Below are 18,878 nucleotides of genomic sequence, written 5' to 3' on the forward strand. Positions count from 1 at the left end.
ACCCCACATCACCCTGAAGAGATGCACGACATTGAATCCTGCTACACTGCTGCCCTTGCCTGAAAATGACCCCGATGTGCCCCCTATACACGACTGTGTGACCCTCACGGACGAACAGACTAGGAGTAGAATTGACCTCCGAGACATTGCTTTTACAGATCCTGATGGAGAACTATGGGTAGATGGCTCTTGTATCAAACTCCCAGACGGCACCACTTCAGCGGCCTATGCGGTGACTACAGCCCGAACAGTAGTTGAAACAGCCCGCATCACACAACGATCCGCACAGGCGGCAGAGCTAATAGCCCTCACACGAGCATGTATCATAGCGGCAGGAACCACGGCAAACATTTACACGGACAGCCAGTACGCCTTCGGGGTGGTTCATCATTTTGGGCTCCTGTGGAGGGAAAGGGGATTCCTGACATCCCACGGTACGCCCATCCTTCACGGAGATCTAGTCTCCGCCCTGATTGAAGCAGTTCTTCTCCCCAAACGATTAGCAGTGATCAAATGCCAGGCACACAAGAAGGTGACAGATTTAGTTGGACAGGGAAACGCACTAGCCGACATCACTGCCCGAACCACAGCTGAGAATAGGACAACGACACGCATGTATGTGACCAGGTCACAAGCAGAAAAATGGACTGACGGTAGGGAAACAATTAGGGACATCCAGTCGGCTAGCACACCTCTCGAACTGACTGAATGGGCACGGGTGGGTCTAAGGGACGATGAAGGCTGCTGGCGGACAAAAGACACGAACAAATGGTTGCTGCCTGACTCATACTTGATCCCCATACTGACAATGGCACACTCCCCTGCACACATAGGTTCTGCCCCCATGATTGAACTCATTTCCAAAGTCTGGCACAACAACAAGATCCCCGACTCAGCCAAACGCCTGGTCCAGCAGTGCCTTATTTGCCTACAACACAACCCCGGGAAAGGAACTGTAGTACCCCGGGGAGGGTTTGGGATCCCCGACCACCCCTTTGAGGTCCTCCAGATGGATTACATCCAACTGGAGAGGTGCCAAGGCTTGAAGTACGTATTAGTCATTGTATGTGCCTTCAGCAAATGGGTGGAAGCCTATCCGACCCGTGATAACACTGCCATGACTACTGCCAAAGTACTACTGAAAGAGCTTTTCCCTCGCTACGGCCTTTGTCGAATTTTATGGAGCGACAATGGCCCCCACTTCATAGCTGAAGTTATCCAACTGATTCTGAAGGGGTTGGGGGTAAAACAGAGATTCCATGCAGTCTTCCACCCCCAATCCGCTGGCCTGGTTGAACGACACAACGCTACACTGAAACTGAAACTGTCAAAAATAGTGGCCACCACAGGACTTAAGTGGCCAGATGCCCTTCCACTGGCATTACTATCGATGCGCTCCACTCCCACTAAGCACCACTTGACCCCCTACGAAGTTGTGTTTGGGCGACCAATGAACCTCTGGACTGCCCCCAAGCCGACCTCCATTCACGACGTCCCCGACGTCCTGCTGTCAGATTATTTATACAAGTTGACTAAAACATTGTCTGTCATTCATCAACAGGTGCAGCAGGCCATCCCCGATGCTTCCAGGGGTCCCGGTCACAATATCCAACCGGGAGAGTACGTCCTAGTCCGGAATTTTCAACGGGCGAAGAGTCTGGAACCCCGGTGGACGGGCCCCTGGCAAGTACTGATCACCACTCGGACGGCTCTTCGAGTAGAGGGGAAGAAGCACTGGCTGCATGCACACCACTGCAAAAAGGTCTCGTCGACCCTGGCCACGACAGACAACGTCAGCACCCAAGAAGAGCTCCTCAACAAAGACCGACCATCACTGAACAGCTATCCTGATACCAAGGCACTTGAACTTGCAAAACACTCTGATCCCACTGTGCCATCCCGAGAAGGGTATTTCCTGCGTCGAAAGGAGGGAGCTTCGGCTAAGTAGGCCACTGACTAAGTTAAAAATCTCAGAACGGTGACCCAAAGCAACCAAGGGTTACCCGGAGAGAAGCTAAACGAAGTCTGTGGTTCTGCCCACTACCGAGCACCTTGAAGATGAAGATGATGGAAGCGCCAGATAAGAAGATGATGGAAGCGCCAGATAAGAAGACGTCGGAAGCAACAGGAAATACCCACTACAGGAACCCAAAGACTGATAATTTGCACAAATCAAAGACAATCGCTTTCTTCATTGCCTTCCTCTTTTGCCTCCTCCTCATGACTTCCTTCTGGATCTTGGAAGAAAGCACACCCGCTCACCAGATGTTGCCGACCACTGTACAGCCAACCACCATGAAAGAGCACTACCTGATCACCCTTTCACCTCAGCTCCGAGAAAGGCGTAAGGAGTTCTGGAACAATTCCTTCGTACAACTGTTGCACCAGCACAACCTTGCTGCAAATGCCACGAACTGCTGGATCTGTGGGTTGCTCCCACATGCTACCGGACACTCCATCCCCTTCATCCCTTCTCCTTTCTCAGTTCACGGCTCCTGCCTCGCCTGGTTGATCCTCATGCAGGAAAGCCACAAGGACAACGCCGCTTCCGGTCAAGCAGTGGCACACTTCTACTATGGGTTCTGGCTGAACAAAACAGGAAAGACGTCTGCCCCCTTTTGTCCTGCAATTTCAGGTTCAACCTTCCTTACGAACATCCCTGCCAAAGAGAGGGTCGAAATGCAAGTGCTCCACAATCCAGCCAGACCCACCTTCTCCCACCTGTGGAAACAAACGGCTGCCACCCTGACCGTGGCCCTGTCTGTCATCAATGTCACAGGACTCGTATGCCTCGAAGGACAGGGAACGCAGCTGGTGGGTCACAGTTCTTGTCGCATCACCAAAACATTGGTCTCAGCTGACCCCCCTCCTTTGTTGCTTCCCCGAATATGTACTTTGTTTGTGGCACCAAAGCTTACACTTGGCTCCCAAAAGGCTGGAGAGGTACGTGCTACATCGCCTTCATTCTTCCTCCCACGTATGTGGCCTCAGCCTACCAGCACCGGCAAAAGCGCGCCGGAGATGTTGAACAAGCCGACTCCACCGGAGCACAGTTCCTGGATGCAGCAAAGGGACTTGTTCCTCTGTGGGGACGAATGGCAAACAGCCGTGCTATCCGGCACCTGACTCAGGCAGTAGAAACAACCATTAACATCACGGCTGGCATCCTTGCTAACAACACGGCTGAGCTTCAGGCAGTCCGCCTGGTGGCTCTCCAAAACCGCCTTGTTCTAGATGTTGTTCTGGCCGACCGTGGAGGCGCATGCCGCATCATCGGCTCCAGCTGTTGCACCTACGTGCCAGATAACTCACCTTCAGTCTACAAAGCAATCGAACACCTCCACAGACTGTCCTCAGAGGTTCACCAGGAGCAGGAAGGATGGTCGCTTGGAGGCTGGTTCTGGGACACTTTAAAGGACTGGGGATGGAGATTGTTTACGTTTATATTAATACCAATCATGATGCTATGTGGGTGTTGCTTAGGTATTCAATGTTTACCACCTTTATGTGCACTCATTTCCAACTGTATGTGCCCTAAGACTTTGGACTTTAAAACTGAGCACATGAGTCCCCTATACGAGATAGAGGTGCGTGGTCTCATGGGGATCGATCCGAACTGACAAGCTGGCGAGACATGTTAAAGGGAGGACTGTGGAATTTTAGTTCGTGTACTGAACATCATCTACGCCATCTTGCCGACTCACGTATGAACATACACGACAGCCATTTTAGGTACCATGGTCTCCCTGTTCACGATCGCCCGTCAGCACACTTCCCTGAACCTTGCAAGCCTTCCCCGCGCACCCCGGCTGCCCCCGCACTCACATGCACAAGTCATGAACCCTCCCCTCCCATGACTCTGTCTCAGGGAATCACACCCCGCGCCTGACCAACACCTCCTTTCCGTCCATGAATACCCCTCCTTTGATGACCCCTTCCTCTGAGCCCGACTGCCTGTACGAACCGCTGGTCATCCCTTAGCCCGAGGATACAGTTTATTGCCCACTACTGTATGCACTCGCCTTTCCTGAAAGGAGCCACTATTGATCATGACCTCCCCACCCCCTGAGATTCGATCAGGCGCACACATTCCAAAGGAATCGACAGAACACTCAGCTGCGTGATAGCCCCCTCCCATGGTATGAGGGGTAAGGGCCTCTACTGTTGTCATGTGTTGAAATGGGCCGGAACCGGGGGGGTGCCGGGGATGTCGTTCTCATGCTTCACAATGTCTTTGTTGTAATAAAGCACGTCCACATGTCTTAAACCGGTGTATAAAAGACCAGGTCTCAGAGAGGCTGAGAGAGCACCTCGAGACGATACCTTGTTGTCCGATCTGATGTGTTCTACTCCGTCGGAATAAAACTTGTTTCCTGTCTTCCTGTCTCCAGCGCCTGCCTCTTTATTGGATAACTTCGTATGGTATTAGAGGCGTCTAACGCCGGGCAAATTTAACTTAGGAAACATCAACAGAATAGCCTGACCATTTTTTTGAATTGATCTTTATCACACAGACCATTAGTCGCTGGTCTACTAGGGTTTCCCTGTAAGGGTGAAGTAGGCAGGGAGTTAACAAGGTCTCAACCACAAATAATGTTGTTCATTTGATGTTGCTTAACTATGTTGGGTGCCAGTGTGGTAAGGTTTAAATGTGGTAAATTCTCTAAACCAATATTTTGGTTTAAAGCCATAAGAGTTTTTATTTGGCATTCCTCATCCTTTGCAGAGGGAGTTAGACCGTTTTTCTTCGTATCTTGGTTTGGCATCCTGCTATTTGCTGCCCAGGTTGGGATTTAATTTTATTTGTTTGATTAGTGTCAATCAGTGGATGCCGCTCTGGATGATCAAACTCCGTTGCTCCTGTCAATTGTCATTTTCCTACACTGGGTTTATAATGATCGATGCTGGATGGTAAGTTTGTGGATTTGGACTGTTATGGATTTGACAGATGCTTTTTCTCAAACCGGGGCTAAAAGATGGAATTTCTATGGGTTTTACCTTTTGCAAGGTGGACATATTTTTAACTTTGTCCACAAGAGCTCCAACTATCATTGGAACATTTGAGACGCAAGAAGAAATTCTCCACCTTGACCTAACTAAGACAGGTATCTAAACTTTGCTCTCTGTCAATCATATGAAGCTGAGCCCACTGAAGACAGAATTCCTCCTTATATCTCTGCCGCCTAAATTGTCCTTGGTGCAAAAATGGCTAGATCCTCTCAGTGTTCTTAAATGCAAATCAAAAATCAATGACTGCACAGGGCCAGTCTTTATCACGCTGCACAAGATCTTGAGCCTGCAATCACTTACAAATGCATCTGCAAAAAAGTGCTCAATGCTATATCAAACTTTTCAGAAATCTTAAATCCTTCATTCCAGATCAAGAATTTTAATCTGTGGTGCAATCGCCAATCATCCCTAGACTTGACTATGGGAATGCACTACTCACAGGAATCCCTAAAACCTATCTAGCTCCAGTAAAAGCTACTCTCAATGTGGCAGCTAGATTGGTCTCTCGAGTAGAATGCTTTGATTCAGCAAAACCGGCTCCTGATAAAAGCCAGAAGCATTCTCAAAGTGGCATGCATTATCCACAGAGAACTGCTTCCTGTCCCCCCGAAATACCAGGCTCAGTAAATGGTCCTACCAGGAGGTACCTTTCTCTAAGAAGTGCAGAATTCCTTCTCCTGAAGCCAACCAGGTTCAAGAAAGAAAGAACTGTAACCAGGTCTTTCTCTGGGTGTGCACCCACAATTTGGAACTCAAAGACTCCAGACATATGCACTGATGTTTTGTTCAAAACCTTTGAGAAGAACTTAATACTCCTATTGACTCAGAAATACTTATCAACTAATCGTTACTTCTTGTTGCTGCTGTGTGAAGAAGACAATGTTTTTCTGATCGAGTTATGGATACCTATGAGTATATATTAATCTTGCTCGTTCACCTGCCAATATTGCTATGCTGTGCTTACTGTAAAGAACTCTGATAAACCAAGGTCTTGTTTGTGTCATATAAAACTGTCCCTCCTTGCTGCTCTGTGAGGAAGAACATGTTTTTCTGATCTCTGATGGATACTTTTGGTATATGTTAATCTCTCTTGTCTACCTGCTGCTATTATATTTCGAGTGTTTACTGTAAAGCGCTCTAATACACCCAGACACAGAACCATATAAAACTAAATAAATAAATATATATATTCACTAAAAACCCTTGGTTCGCAAATGTTACTTTGTCTACTTGGTCAGCAACTGCCTAGCATTATAAAAAAAAGCATTCATTTAACAAAATTTGTTTCAAGTGTCATTATGGTTACAATCATAAACTAAAACCATCTGAACTTGGGGTTTTGAGTGACACCAGAGACAACTGGAGCTCTGCTCTTATTGTCTATTTGATGTCACTCAGAAATCCGTGGTGAAAAACATTCCTGCACTGCACAGTTATCCATGTAGAATTATGTATGTTGGCTCTGGTAGAGAGCCACTGACGTGAATAGCTGTATTCTAAATCCAGCATAGCATTGCTATCACGTAGCAACAGTTCTTAACAAAACCTGCAACACACTGTTGCTTTCGCCTAAAGGAATTCCAGACTGCTGTGACAGTCCTGAGGTTGGGAGCACCTGTACGAGCTGTGCAGCTGAGCTGGAAGCGTAGCTTCTGGCTGAAAGTGATAGGAAGGCACAGAGAGTGGTGAGGGTGGGTGGCTGGAGGTCATGCACGTATGTTTTTTTTACATTTGAGACAGGGAGATGAGGCCACGTTATGTATGACTGCCTCATTGCTCCTCTGTCCCTGTATGATATAGAACAACAATTGGTCCTAGGACTCTTTTAGGCCCGCATTTAAGTCCAAAAACATTTATAATTAAAAACATGCAAAATATATTCAGAAAAAGGTACAAATACAAATATGCACCTTGGGAAAAGAATAAAGTAACCACTGTATGTAGGAAAGATGGTCATTTTATTCATAGTACCAATATTGAAGGTAAAAACATTACCAAACATGTAATCGTCAAGAGGTTGCTCCAAGGAAAAGGAGGTGGGAAAAGGGGGTACTCATGTGTAGTAATGCTGTAAAGAGGCTCAGAATGAAAATAGTTCAACAGAAATTACAATGGTTTTCCATATACAACTGGTTATCACATTAGCACCAGTTGATTGTGGCCTGCACAAAGGGATGTAGCAGAGAAATATCATATGTTCAAAAGGATGGGATGGTGGTGTCATATAGGGAAAGGGTAGCTGTCGACGGTTCGACCCGACTTAAGGCGCAAGGGGCTACTTTAAACCTTCGTTTGAGGGTCTTCCTCAGGACAGGGGTGAAGGAGGGGCAACCTATTGCAGGGGCCTGGCATTGAAAGGCCCTGATGACAGCTCCCGGGGAGCCCACATCACTGTTGTGGTAAGGGATGCCAAAAACCCTGGAGGGGTGTTGCAGGATGACTTCAATCAACCAGGAGAATTATCCAGTAAGGGGCGAGTCAATCGCACTATTTATTCTTATTGGTGAGTTGGCAAGAAAAATCTCAGGCAACCATCTGTCACAGATAGGGCAAGCCTCTGTCCCTGTGTAGCAGCTTAAAAGCAGGGGCAGATGATTTTGGGGGTCGTACAGAACATAAAGTTATAGCTGGGCAAAAAGTGAATTATGGAGATGGTTTTCACCTTAGGGTAATGAGTGGCATTCCAGACAACTCAAGCCTCGCTCTTGTCTATTTGATATCACTCAGAACCCATCGGTGAAAAGCATCCCCTTCATCCACTGCTACCTATCGTAAATTCTGAATGTGAATGGTGGGTGCTTGGTTGATAACTGAGTATCCAGCAATTGGCGGTAACACAATCCCAGGGCACTCTGTTGCACCTGGCTGTTTTTACCACAGACAGCCAAACTGGGTATTATTGTGCAAAATTGATTCAGTCAACCTTCGTTTGCATTAGTTGTCAATGAATAAACTGTATATTGATTTAGTGGTCTTTTCTTTGAGGTCACCTAAATTATCTTGAAAATATACATACTCCACCAGGCTCCGAAATGTATGTCACTAGCCACATCTACGTGGCTGTGCAGGTTCCTTCCGCAACCAGAAGCCTATTGACGTCTAGCAAAGGAACAAGGAGCTTTGTTTCAGAAAACACTCCTCTGTCATTCCAGTATCCAAATCCACCTCACATCACAGAAAGGCATGAGTTGCGGGTGGGTAGTCATTAAACTGGAGATCACAATCACCACAATAGGGATATCCATACAGTTTGTGGGGCGAAGTCAATTATGGAGTTGTTGTGTGGTGTTGTCTCAGAATGGAGAAAGTTGGCAATCCAGTGGCTGGGGTAGAGTGGGCTGGCCTCCCTTTATGACCTCCTTCATCAATGGAACACTCAACGAGTTTTTTGGTAGCCTGGCATAGGGAAACCATCAGATCTCCCATGTCTTTGTAAGTTTATTGGGGCTGAGGCTGAGCCTGTCACATACAAGGCTTGCCCTCCTTCCACTAATGGTCCCACATTATTGTGCTGTACACTCACTCTCATGTCGCAGCCTGGGCAGCAGTGTTTGTACAGTAGCTGTCCTAAACACACAAAAAATTGTATTTATCTGTATTCACTCTCTGATTGGCTGTTTGTTGGTTGTGCAGGTCAGTAGTTGCACTGCGATCAATCACTTGTGAATATTATGTAGTGACATGTTAACAGGCTATTGATATGTTTCTTATTTAACATGTGGAGAAGTGTGGCTCACTGGTTAGAAGCGGCAGACCATGAAGCAGAGGTCGGCCCGGGACCAGGGTTCAATTCCCAACGCGGCAGGGTCTTGGGTCAATGTCCGTGGACTCGATCATTCTCGCCGAGGTGCCTCCGCTAACCATGGGTCCCACTCTGCAACTCTGGGCAACAGCTTGCTTAATCTCCACAACGGCCCCATCAACGCCGGGGATGCCTGGCTTCACCTTGGGGGTGCCCAGGAGGGACCATCTCACAGGGAAAGCCAGGACGGGTTCCCCAGCGGTATACAGCGCCAGGACACCCCGAGATGGGGTAACAGTGCGCTTTACAAGTATACTTACTACTACTACTACTAACATGCATCATGTCATCTTATCTCAGACAAAATCGGCAGCAGTGGACTATGGTCAAGTGATCCCCCTATAATCGGGCACACTTTCTTCTAGAGGCCAGGGCAATACTCTTTCAGAACATGTTTTGCAAAGCCAGTCGATCTCGCCTATGATAGCTTTTGGCTTTGGCAATACCGCAGTGCAAAATATTTGCAGTGTGGCTAAAACTAATTTTAAAACGTGCTATGATGCAGCCATGACTAACGTGCTTTTTTAAAATTAAAAGTACATTAGCGCTGGATACATCCTAGTACATTTTTAAATTTTTATTTTTATCCCTGCTGCACAGCAGCCACGCTGTTATACAGCCTGGCTACAAATCATTGCCAAAATTGCCAATCCCCATGCTGTACAGCATGAACAAAAGGCAATGGCAGAGCCAATAGTCTCAAAGACGCAACCTATTGGCATTGTCAATCCTTGTTAGGTCTCCGCACAACACCCCAGTGATGCCCAGGAGGTCAGTTAATCTCCCCATGTGTACAAAACAAAAACTTGGCAAAAAATCCTATCACAGAAAAAATGCAATTGCGCCCATGTCCATGTCTTATTGAAAATACATTTGGAAGCAGATAACATCTGTTTTCACAATAAAAGCAGATAACATCTATTGTCACAATAAACGTCCATTTCAAAGGAGAAATGGGCTTATTTGAAGTGGGTATGGCATAGTAAATTACAACTACAAATGGCAAGGGGTTCAACAAGAATGACAGGGAAAACGAGCATTGGCAAAGCCAACAGGTCTCGCTTTTGCAAGTGTTAGAGCTATTGGCAATCTAAATGACAATGTCTTTTACCCATGTGTTATGGAGCAGAGTGGATGTATGTGGTGTGGGGTGGAATTAGGTGGATTTGAATTATTAGTTGTGGAATTGTGTAGAATGGAAATGTGCGGTGTGGAGTAGATTTTTGTAGTGGAAATATGTGGCATGGTGTGCAGTGGAATTATGTGGATAGTAATTATGTGGTATTGAGTGTACTGGAATTATGTGGAATTTAGTGGAGTTTAATTATGTGGTGTACTGTTGAATTTTGTAGCATGGCATTGAATTCTGTGGTGTGGATTGGATGTATGTGTTGTGTTGTGAATTGTGTTGCGTTGAATTATGTAGTTTGGTGTTGAATGTGGTTTGGAATGGAAATGTATGGAGTTGAAAGAAAATGTGCCATGCCTTCGAGAAGCTAAGTTCAATTCTATTAAGGACAAGGAGGTGAGGGTTATGCTATCCTTTCTTCACTTTAATCACAAAATTCACAAACAGCAGCCATTAACACAAAACTATATTTTCCATGAACCAGGGACAAAATCTGAAACAGCAATTTAATTAGTCATTTCACAGTGTCCACATTCCAGGCTGTATAACACTCCATGTCACTTCATGCTATCCCTCTTCCTTTACGTGAGTCACGGCATACCTTTCTTTTCATGTGTCTTGCTTCAACCCAAAGTTACCTGCAAAGGCTATATGCGTCAGAATTGGCAATGTAAACTCGGTTGCCACATCAGAGAAAACACATGCACAGTATCAGATAAGCAATACAACACTGTAAGGTTGTATCATAGAAAAAGGAACAACGAAAATAGATAACTTACTCCCATACGGGTGGGTCTGCATCCATTCTGGTTGCTGAGAGGAATAATCCTTGCCTCTGTGTCCTTAAAATATTTGAAACTTACCTTTTCCAAGACTAGGCAAATTTTAATTCTATGTCAGGACTGGAGGCAAGGATTATGCTCCTTCAAAGCTTACTCGCCACCACCTGGGCCGCATTCAGCACTGGTTTAAAGTAAAACCTCTTAAACATGGAATCTGAGGACTAGTCTGCCGTCCTCATGAGATCCTCCAAACCAGTCTGAAGGCCTTAGAGGCCATCGCCCCCGTGCTGAATGGGCCCGAATGCCTTTGTATTAATACCCGCCTCCTGCATTACCCACCTGACCCAGCGAGCTATTGTGGGTGAAAAAATCTCCTTGAATGGTTTTCTGAGTGCTATCAGGAGTTGGCATTTGCCCGGTGGACAGACTTCCTCCGTAGCCTCCTCCTAAGCCTTAAGGTATTTCAACACACAGAGCTTCGGGGAATCCGCAAAACTCGGTAGGAAATTGTGCGGGTGTTTGACTTGATGTGTCTACTCACCGTGATCGTTACCCTGTCAGGGGAAAAACTCTAGCCGTAATATCTAAGGCTCGAACGTCACAGACCATTCTGCAAGAAATGAGGCACAACAACATCATCAGCTTTGCTGAAATTTCTTTCCGCGATAAGAACTGGTTGGATTGCCAGGATAAGAAAAGGTTCAACACCAGATTGACGTCCCAAAGGACCGAGTACCGAGGTTCCGGGGGAAGAGACAAACAGATCCCTCTTAGTAACCTGCAGACAAAGGGGTGCTCGCCCAGCGGTGCTCCTTCCACCGGAGTGTGCCCCGCAGAAATGGCGGATCTGGCGGTATTTATTGACCTATAGGCCAAACCCCTTTCTGTAAAGCTCGCTAAGTAATTGAGAACGTGAGTCAAATCTGAACCCACGGGATCCACTTCTCTTCATATACACCAGCATTCCCATTGCGTCCATGCGGACCGATAACGCTTGGATGTGCTGTCGGCCCTGGCTCTGGAAAGTAAAAACTCAGCGTGTCTCGAAAGGCCTGAGAGTCTCCACCTTTACCTGTAATCCGCCAGGTCATGAGGTGTAATGAGCCCTCCTCCACCAGACGGTGGGACTTGCCCTCTGGATTCGTCAGAGCGTGAGGACAGTGGGGGAGTCGGGTTGGAGAAGCCAAAGAAAGTTCCATATTAGAAACCAAACTTGCGACCTCCAAAGCGGTGCTACTAGTACCACAGTTGCCTTCTGCCTGTGGACCAGGGCTGCCGTCCGCGTGATCATCGAGAATGGGGAAATGCATACCCGTTCACCTGACTCCAATCCTGTATGAATGCGTCCATCGGTTCTGCCAGCGGGTCAGGCCTCCAACTGAAGAACCGTGGGAGCTGGTGGTTGAGCCGGCACGCAAACAGGTCGATGGAGAAGGGGCCCCATTGATCCGCCAGCAGGCAAAAGACCTGTGTATTCAGCTTCCAGACACTGGCGTCCTACAGATCGCAGGAATGCCAATCCGCTACTTGGTTGTCCCGGCCAGGAAGGTACTCCGCTGTCACCGAGACCTGGTTGTCCAGGCAGAAATTCCAGTATTCCCTGGCCATGTTCGCCAAGGCTCGAGACCTGGTGACTCCCAGATGATTAAAATACCTCACTGCTGAGACATTGTCCATCTTTAGGAGTACCGAGGACTGAACCGATCTTGGTCCAGAAGCAGACCCCAAACGACCCTGCAAAATGCTCCGGGCAGTGTATATGCAGGTGTTGTTCTTGAGGAGACCAATACCTGCCGGTGGAGAAATCCCCACACCAAGGGCCCCAGCCCGACCTGCTGGCGTCCGACTCTATCACCAAGTCGGGAATGGAACCGAAGATAACCCTTCCATTCCAGGCCTCCATATGCACTAGCCACCACTCCAACTCTTCTCTCACCTCGCTCGTCAGGGGAATCACCTGGTAGTATGTAAGGCCCTTCCTTAGATGATGCACCTTCAGACGCTGCAGGACCAGGTAGTGCAACAGGCCGGGAAAGATCACCTGAATCGAGGCTGAGAGTAGACCCACGAGGCACGCAATCTGCCTCAAAGAGATTCGCTGTTTGGCTAAGGTCTGGCAAATTTTGTGTCGGATCTTCACGATCTTCCACGAGGGAAGACTCAGAAAGGAGGAGGTAGAGTCTATGACGAACACCAGGAAGACCACCCTCTGCGTCGGGACTATGAGCGACTTTTGCTCAGTGATCACAAAGCCCAAGCCATTTAGAAGCTCCACGGCCATCTGACGGTAAACCCCCAGTCTCGAGGGACATTGCGCCAGAATAAGCATGTCGTCCAGGTAAATAATGAGCCGGACTCCTTGCATGCGCAAAAAAAACACGGGGCGGACGAGAGGCCGAAGGGTAGCGTTAGGAACTCGTAAGCCTGCTTGCACCACGGAAACTGGAGGAAATTATGCTGGGGAAGGAATATCAGAACCGTCAGGTACGCATCCTTCAGGTCCAGGCGCACCATCCAAACAAATGGAAGCAGCACATCCCTGAGGAGATGGATACCCTCCATCTTGAAGTTGCAGTACACTAGCCACTCGTTGAAATCCTTGACATTGATAACCGGCCTCCGAACCTCATCGGTCTTGTTGACCAAAAAGAGATTGCTGAGGAAACCCCTCGGATGAACCTCTGTGCCGCGAATTGCTCCCTTCCGTAGGACAGAGGGAACCTCTTCGTCTATCATTGCCGTATCAGCGGTGGAAAAGTAGATTGGCCGACTGTGGGCGAGCTGGTAGGGGTAGCTCTAAAACTCTATTTGGAACCGCTGTACCATCTGGAGAACCCACGCAACCCCTGTAATCACCTCCCAAGCAGGGAGAAACAGCGCCAGCCGGCCCCCCACCCGCAACTGCACTGAAGGCAAAACATTCATCTTTGGAACCTCCGCCTTGGCCGTCTTTGTATCCTCCACGGCCTTTGAAACGTTGTCTCCTTGTTGGGTAGAAGTTGTTAAATCGCGAGTTTGCCTGGTACTTCCCGTGTCCGGAGCCTTGCCCCCGGGGCTGAGGGTTTTGAGATGCAAACCAGCCGGTCAAGTGGCCTCTGCCACGACCGTCCCCTTGGAAAACCTGATGGTGGAAGACTCTTTTAATGTTCGTCTGGGCCTTGTCCAGGGAAGTAAACATCACACCAAACTTGCCCAACTCTTTGATGAAAGGCTCGTCAAACAAACGCCCCTGTGCTACTGCCCCCACCTCTGAGGAGGCCAAGTACCCCAACTCCGGGTTAACCTTAATCAACAGGGACCGCTGTCGTTCCGTTGACAGGTCGCAGTTAGCGTTTCTCATAAAACAGATGGCTTGCTGCGGCTACGCTGAAAGGACATCCGGGGCAATCAAGGAACCAGACGGCCGGGCCTCTTCGGCCGTGTCCAAAATCTTGGTTAAGGGACCAATGGCACCCAGGAGCTTGTCCTAGCAAGCCCCCCAGGACCGATCTATCCCCTTTTTGGGATCCTTAACAAACTTTTCCAAGAACGTGGCCATCTTGGCATCGATATCTGGCATAAGCTCCACCTTCCCCTCCAATGTGGGGCGAGGGCACTCAGCCTTGAGTCTGCTGCGGGCCTCATTCCCCAAAGGCTTCCAGAGGATGCGCCGCCACATACTTTGCTACCTTATCTGCAGGAGTCCATTCTGCTGACCTCAGATGGATGAAGTCGTCCGGGTCCAGCATGTCTGACATGCCCTCCTTGAGAGGTTCCTGAGGACCGGGCGGCTGTCACGATCTCTAGGAACCTGCTTTCTCGTCTGACTCCTCAGGGAAGTCCTCTTCCTGGGGTTCTGGTGAATCTGGCTGAGGGGGAACAGAGTCAGGAGCCGGGGGCTCCTGCGGGGAATCTACCTACGAGGTTTTAGCCAGGAAGGCTTTCTTAAGGCACGCAAAGGTGTCCTTATCAACCGCTTGCTCGCACTTCCTCTTGGGAGGGGGAGGGCCGTCCCTAGGGTCTTAGTCAGGGCCTTTATCCTGGGGGATGGCTGGGGAAGCACCTGCGCTTACCTGTGCCATCTTGGTGCACTCCCGCTCAATCCTATTGGCCAACCTCTGTTCCATGCACGTCATCAGCTCATTGATGGCCCGGTAAATGGAGGTATCAATGACCTCATAGAAATTATCGTCCCAATGCAGGTAGGCTAAGGGGTCCTCCTTCTCATAATAATCCTGCTCCATTGTCAAGTTACTAGGGGTAGTCTCTAAGCCCACAGGGGATGAGGCATCCCATGGGGAGCAGGTCCACGCAGCGCGGGAAGGTTTGTGCTGATGGTTCCCCCCAGATAATTCCTTGTGGCCAGAGGTGCACAATTTTGCGAGGCGCTAGTTTCAGGACACCACGCACCCACAAAATCCACAGGGTATGCACTGCCTGAAGAGAGGTGTCCATGCAAAGGTCAGTAGGCCCAGCGCTTCGCTTACCCTGAATAAATTCACTTCAGGGCGTAATTGAGCAATCAATCAATCAATCAATCATAACACTTGTATAGCGCACTACTCACCCGGAAGGGTCTCAAGGCGCTTGGGGGAAGGGGTCCGCTACTGCTCGAACAGCCAGGTCTTGAGTTGTCTCCTGAAGGCGAGGTGGTCCTGGGTCAGCCGAATGTGGATGGGGAGGGAGTTCCATGTCTTGGCCGCCAGGTAGGAGAAGGATCTGCCTCCGGCGGTGGCTCTTCAGATGCGTGGTACGGCGGCGAGGGCGAGGCTAGTGGACCGTAGCTGGCGGGTGGGCGTGTAGAAAGTCAGGCGGTCGTTGAGGTACTTGGGGCCCAGGTCGTGGAGAGACTTGTGTGCGTGGGTGAGGAGCCTGAACGTGATCCTCTTGTTGACGGGGAGCCAGTGCAGGTCCCTCAGGTGGCCGGAGATGTGGCTGCGTCGGGGGATGTCCAGGATGAGTCGGGCGGAGGCGTTCTGGATGCGTTGGAGTTTTTTTCTGTAGCTTGGCTGTGGTACCGGCGTAGAGGGTGTTTCCGTAGTCCAGTCGGCTGGTGACAAGGGCCTGGGTAATGCTCTGGTGTAATGCACCACTACTGGCCTGAATGGGTGTTTCAAAACCAATAGGGGAAATTCAATACAGACCCAGACACTTTGGGCATAGCAGGTAGCAGTACTTTCCAGTGAGCAGTGACAGGCTCAGTGGAGCACCACTGGGAATTCCCTCACGGGAAGCGAGCTCCGCATGGAGCGAGTCGCGGAACCCCGCAGCGACTTCTAGTGGGCGGAGGACCGTACCACGGCCTCAGGATTGCTAATTGATCACATCAGTCACGTAAGGAGCGTAGAGCGGTCCCGCGACTTAATTAAGGGCTCTGAAAAGTAAACAAAGCACAAACACGTATCCAATTCTCAGCACAGCGCCTCACAAGAAACAGTCAGCCCAAGTAAGGAACAATAAATATGGTACTTAACAAACTGCCGAGCAGCGAAGAAAGAGGGATAGCAGGAAGTGATATGGAGTGTTATACAGCCTGGAATGTGGACACTGTGAAAGGACTAATGAAATTGCTGTTTCTGATTTTTTCCCTGGTTCATGGGAAATGTAGTTTTGTGTTAATGACTGCTGTTTATGAATGTTGTGATTAGATCAAAGAAAGGATAGCATATTCCTCACCTCCGGTCCTGACATAGAATTGTGTGGGGTGGATCTGTATGCCATTGAGTGAAATTTTGCTGATTGCAATTATGGAAATTACAGAATCATAGGGGTTTGCACAATTCACCCTTCACTACTTGGGCTAAGAACATCACATTATACAAAGTGGTAGCGTGGAGGAATGGATATCTCAATATTTCCTATAGGGTACAACGAATTACCCTATTCAAGGTACATCGTTACGTCCCAATTTCTAGTGCATCAAAAACCGCATACCACTCAGACTTCCTTGTTGAAACAATTCTTCATTGTATTGTAGCAATTAAAAATGGAAAAAAAAGAAAACATTTACACAAATACATACATATACTCTATTAGACATATAAAGTGAACATCAACTGTTCATAAAACAAATCATCATGTGTATGTTGTCGCCTAAACCCCAATTACTTAATGAATGTCAGTGTTTCCACTCTCATTAATAGTAATACACTGCAAGGTAATCCTGTATACACATGGGGTTTCGCTACGCCCCCTAAAACGTTTTATACATGTGCATCCCTACCTAAATACAATTATTATTCTTGATTTTAGTGGATTCCTCCAAAACTGTTGACACGTTTCAGCCCCTATTCCTACCGGGCCTCATCAGGACAAGGGTAAAGGGAACAACCATGCCTCCCACAAATGTTATGTCTCTGGGGAGTGGCCCCCTAGCTAAACGCTGTCCTCACTCTACCAATATGGATCCCACTGAATGAGATGTGGTACACTATATAGTTTATAAACCCGGACTTTCTTGGAAAAAGTAGGGCACCACCACGTACAACTAAATAAATCCTCGACATAATGAAATTCACGGGGGTTCAGAAACTATATAGTGTACCTCATTTCATTCAGTGGGATCCCTTGTCCTGATGAGGCCCGAAGGAAAAGGGGCTGAAACACGTCGACAGTTCATGCTTTGGAGGAGTCCACTACAATCAAGAATAATAATTGTATTTAAGTGGAGAAAGATGTATAAAACATTTTAGGTTTCCATGTTTAATTTTGCTACAATACAATGAAGATTTGTTTCAACAAGGAAGTCTGAGTGGTATGTGGTTTTTGATGCACTAGAAATTGGGACGGGACGATGTACCTTGAATAGGGTAATTAGTTGTACCTTATAGGTAATACTGAGATATCCATTCCTCCACGTTACCCCTTTGTATAATGTGATTGGAATTATGGGGCATGGTGTAGAATGTATTCATGTGGATTGTTGCGATGTGGAATAGAGTGATTTTATGTGGGTGTAAATATGTGGTATTGTGTAATTATGTGGAGTTTATTCATGTTACGTTGAGTGGTATTATGTGGAGTGTTATTATGTTGGGTGGCATTAAATTGTGTAGAAGCAGGATGTCTTTTATCGCCACAAAAGCATAAGGGGAAACACACTGCCATCCAAACACGAGCAAGAAAGAAAGAAAAAAATACTCTACAAAAACAAACACAAGCATCAAAGTAAAAAGGAGGGAAAAAGAGCAAAGACTAACTACTAGTAAGCAAACCTTTTTAAAGGACATTCAAAGTAACAAATAAAAAGGCACTGGGCAGGCTGCAAGCCCACAAAGTGTATACAACCTGTCCCTTAGAGACAGCGCAAGCGCTGCCGAGCTGCGACCTAAAGATGAATTATTTTTCAGCTATAAAAGATGCACTTTTGCAGTCAACGAAGTTTGCCTGGCAGTGGTAAGACACTCTTTAATTATCACTTACTACACCAGTTCAAAAGTCACCAGGAACCAAAAAACAAGCTTTAAAGAAAAACAATCTTCCTGCCAGTTAGAAACGGGGTTCTCATGTTGGCCGAGGTAGGTACCTTTGACCAAATAGGGACCCTTGCTTCTAGTCAGGGTAAGGGGGATACACCCTTTAGATAACCCCTGCTCACCCCCTTGGTAGCTTGGCATGAGCAGACAGGCTTATCACAAAGGCAATGTGTAACGTATTGGTAGCAACACTCACAGTAACACAGTGAAAACACCACAAATGGACACCACAACAGTTTAGAAAAATAAAATATCTTTATCTAAACTAAACAAGACCAAAACGACAAATATCCATCACACAAAAACTCAGTAGAATGTCTTTAGAAAGATTGTTGTAAAAATAAACTTGTAGATGATGAAATGCCACACTTTACTCACAAAGTACCTGTGATGTCTAACGCAAAACAAACAAAAGATGCGCAGAGAAGGCGATGCGTCGATTCTTCCTTCGCTCCGGTTCCGATACTACATGATGGCGCCTCGATGCGTTGCGACGATACGGTGCGATGCGAGAAAATGGCATCTTTACTGCGATGCGACAACGTAGAGGCGATGCATGCACGACTGACGGCCGTGCGGCACACTCAGTGGTATTCTGAGGCACGACAGGCCCTGCAACACGCTTCTCCAGTGATGCTACCACACCCTCGGTGACGGTGACACACTTCTCCGGTGTGGCGACGACGATCAGCAGCAGCACA

This window comes from Lissotriton helveticus, chromosome 2_1, assembly GCF_964261635.1.
Source record: "Lissotriton helveticus chromosome 2_1, aLisHel1.1, whole genome shotgun sequence".
NCBI classification, from domain to species: Eukaryota; Metazoa; Chordata; class Amphibia; order Caudata; family Salamandridae; genus Lissotriton; species Lissotriton helveticus.